Source organism: Pan paniscus, chromosome 1 (genome assembly GCF_029289425.2).
Source record: "Pan paniscus chromosome 1, NHGRI_mPanPan1-v2.0_pri, whole genome shotgun sequence".
Classification (NCBI taxonomy): Eukaryota; Metazoa; Chordata; class Mammalia; order Primates; family Hominidae; genus Pan; species Pan paniscus.
The window spans coordinates 83,497,664-83,501,271 of NC_073249.2; the positions used below are offsets into that span (position 1 = coordinate 83,497,664).

At 46.3% G+C, this 3,608-nt stretch overlaps 1 pseudogene; it reads left to right on the forward strand.

Moving 5' to 3' along the window:
* The first annotated feature begins 672 nt into the window (after nt 1–672).
* Nucleotides 673–2,588, forward strand: LOC100967951 (RNA-binding protein EWS-like; annotated as a pseudogene).
* The last annotated feature ends 1,020 nt before the right edge of the window (nt 2,589–3,608 follow it).

Here is a 3,608-nt window from a genome sequence, read left to right on the forward strand (position 1 = left end):
AATAGAGAGCCCAGAAATAAGGCTGCACACCTACAACCACTGACCTTTGACAAAGCTGACAAAAACAAGCAATGGGGAAAGGACTCCCTGCTCAATAAATGGTGCTGGGATCTGGCTAGCCATATGCAGAAGATTGAAACTGAACCCCTTCGTTACACCATGTACAAAAATCAACTCAAGATGGATTAAAAAACTTAAAGGTAGAATTCAAAACTATAAAAACCCTAGAAGAAAACCTGGGCAATACCGTCCTAGATATAGGAATGAGCAAAGATTTCATGACAAAGACACCAAAAGCAATTGCAACAAAAGCAAAAATTGACAAGTGGGATCTAATTAAACTTAAGAGCTTCTGCACAGCAAAAGAAACTATCAACAAAGCAAATAGTCAACCTACAGAATGGGAGAAAACTTTTGCAACCTATGCATTTAACAAAGGTCTAACATCCAGCAATTACAAGGAACTTAAACAAATTTACAAGAAAAAAAACAAACACCCCTATTAAAAAGTGGGAAAGGATATGAACAGGCACTACAAAAGAAGACATACATGTGGCCAAGAAACATATGAAAAAAAGTTCAATATCACTGATCATTAGAGAAATGCAAATCAAAATCACACCAGTCAGAATGACTATTATTAAAAAGTCAATAAACAACAGATGGGGATGTTGACAGAACGAGGAGGAAGGAGAGAAAATGGCGTCCATGGATTACAGTACCTATAGCCAAGCTGCAGCGCAGCAGGGCTACAGTGCTTACAACACCCAGCCCACTCAAGGATATGCACAGACCACCCAGGCATATGGGCAACAAAGCTATGGAACCTATGGACAGCCCATTGATGTCAGCTATACCCAGGCTCAGACCACTGCAACCTATGGGCAGACCGCCTATGCAACTTCTTATGGACAGCCTCCCACTGGTTATACTACTCCAACTGCCCCCCAGGCATACAGCCAGCCTGTCCAGGGTATGGCACTGGCACTTATGATACCACCACTGCTACAGTCACCACCACCCAGGCCTCCTATGCAGCTCGATCTGCATATGGCACTCAGCCTGCTTATCCAGCCTATGGGCAGCAGCCAGTAGCCACTGCACCTACAAGACCGCAGAATGGAAACAAGCCCACTGAGACTAGTCAACCTCAATCTAGCACAGGGGGTTACAACCAGCCCAGCCTAGGATATGGACAGAGTAACTGCAGTTATCCCCAGGTACCTGGGAGCTACCCCATGCAGCCAGTCACCACACCTCCATCCTACCCTCCTACCAGCTATTCCTCTACACAGCCAACTAGTTATGATCAGAGCAGTTACTCTCAGCAGAACACCTATGGGAAACCGAGCAGCTATGGACAGCAGAGTAGCTATGGTCAACAAAGCAGCTATGGGCAGCTGCCTCCCACTAGTTACCCACCCCAAACTTGATCCTATAGCCAAGCTCCAAGTCAGTATAGCTAACAGAGCAGCAACTACGGGCAGCAGAGTTCATTCTGACAGGACCACCCCAGTAGCATGGGTGTTTATGGGCAGGAGTCTGGAGGATTTTCCGGACTAGGAGAGAACCGGAGCATGAGTGGCCCTGATAACTGGGGCAGGGGAAGAGGGGGATTTGATCGTGGAGGCATGAGCAGAGGTGGGTGGGGAGGAGGATGCGGTGGAATGGGCAGTGCTGGAGAGCAAGGTGGCTTCAATAAGCCTGGTGGACCCATGGATGAAGGACCAGATCTTGATCTAGGCCCACCTGTAGATCCAGATGAAGACTCTGACAACAGTGCAATTTATGTACAAGGATTAAATGACAATGTGACTCCAGATGATCTGGTAGACTTCTTTAAGCAGTGTGGGGTTGTTAAGATGAACAAGAGAACTGGGCAACCCATGATCCACACCTACCTGGACAAGGAAACAAGAAAGCCCAAAGGTGATGCCACAGTGTCCTGTGAAGACCCACCTACTGCCAAAGCTGCCGTGGAATGGTCTGATGGGAAAGATTTTCAAGGGAGCAAACTTAAAGTCTCTCTTGCTCGGAAGAGGCCTCCAGTGAACAGTATGCAGGGTGGTATGCCACCCCGTGAGGGCAGAGGGATGCCACCACCACTCTGCGGAGGTCCAGGAGGCCCAGGAAGTCCTGGGGGACCCATGGGTCACATGGGAGGCCGTGGAGGAGATAGAGGAGGCCTCCCTCCAAGAGGACCCCAGGGTTCCCGAGGGAACACCTCTGGAGGAGGAAACGCCCAGCACCAAGCTGGAGACAGGCAGTGTCCCAATCCGGGTTGTGGAAACCAGAACTTCGCCTGGAGAACAGAGTGCAACAAGTGTAAGGCCCCAAAGCCTGAAGGCTTCCTCCCGCCACCCTTCCCACCCCCGGGTGGTGATCATGGCAGAGGTGGCCCTGGTGGCATGCGGGGAGGAAGAGGTGGCCTCATGGATCATGGTGGTCCCGGTGGAATGTTCAGAGGTGGCTGTGGTAGAGACAGAGGTGGCTTCCGTGGTGGCTGGGCATGGACCGAGGTGGCTTTGGTGGAGGAAGACAAGGTGGCCCTGGGGGGCCCCCTGGACCTTTGATGTAACCAATGGGAGAAAGAAGAGGAGGACATGGAGGACCTGGAAAAACAGATAAAGGCGAGCACTGTCAGGAGCGCAGAGATCAGCCCTACTAGATGCAGAGAACCTGCAGAGCTGCATTGACTACCAGATTTATTTTTTAAACCAGAAAATGTTTTAAATTTATAATTCCATATTTATAATGTTGGCCACAACAGTATGATTATTCTTTCTCTGTACTTTAGTATTTTTCACCATTTGTGAAGAAACATTAAAACAAGTTAAATGGTAAAAAAAAACAAAAAACAAAAAAATAGATGCTGGTGAGGTTGTGGAGAAATGGGAATGCTTTCACACTGTTGGTGGGAGTGTAAATTACTTCAGCCATTCTGGAAGACAATGTGGTGATTCCTCAAAAACCTAGGAGCAGAAATATCATTTGACCCAGCAATCCCATTACTGGGTATATACCCATAGGAATATAAATCATTCTATCATAAAGACACATGCACATGTATGTTCACTGCAGCATTATTCACAATAGCAAAGACATGGAATCAACCTAAATGCCCATCAATGACAGATTAAATAAAGAAAATGTGGTACATATACACCATGGAATACTATGCAGCCATAAGAAAGAACTAGATCATGTCCTTTGTGGGAACATAGATAGAGCTGGAGGTCATTATTCTTAGCAAACTAATGCAGAAACAGAAAACCAAATACCACATGTTCTCATTTATAAGTGGGAGCTAAATGATGAGAACACGTGGACACAAAGAGGGAACAATAGACCCTGGGGCCTACTTGAGGGTCAAGGGTGGGAGGAGGGAGAGGATCAGAAAAAATAACTGTTGGGTACTAGGCTTAATACGTTGGTGATGGAATAATTGGTATAAAAAACCCCTGTAACACAAGTTTGCCTATAAAACAAACCTACACATGTACCCCCTGAACCTAAAATTATTTTTTTAATAAAATGGTGCAGCCACTATGGAAAACAGTATGATAATTCCTCAAATAAATAAAAAATGTAATAGTCTTTCAAAAATA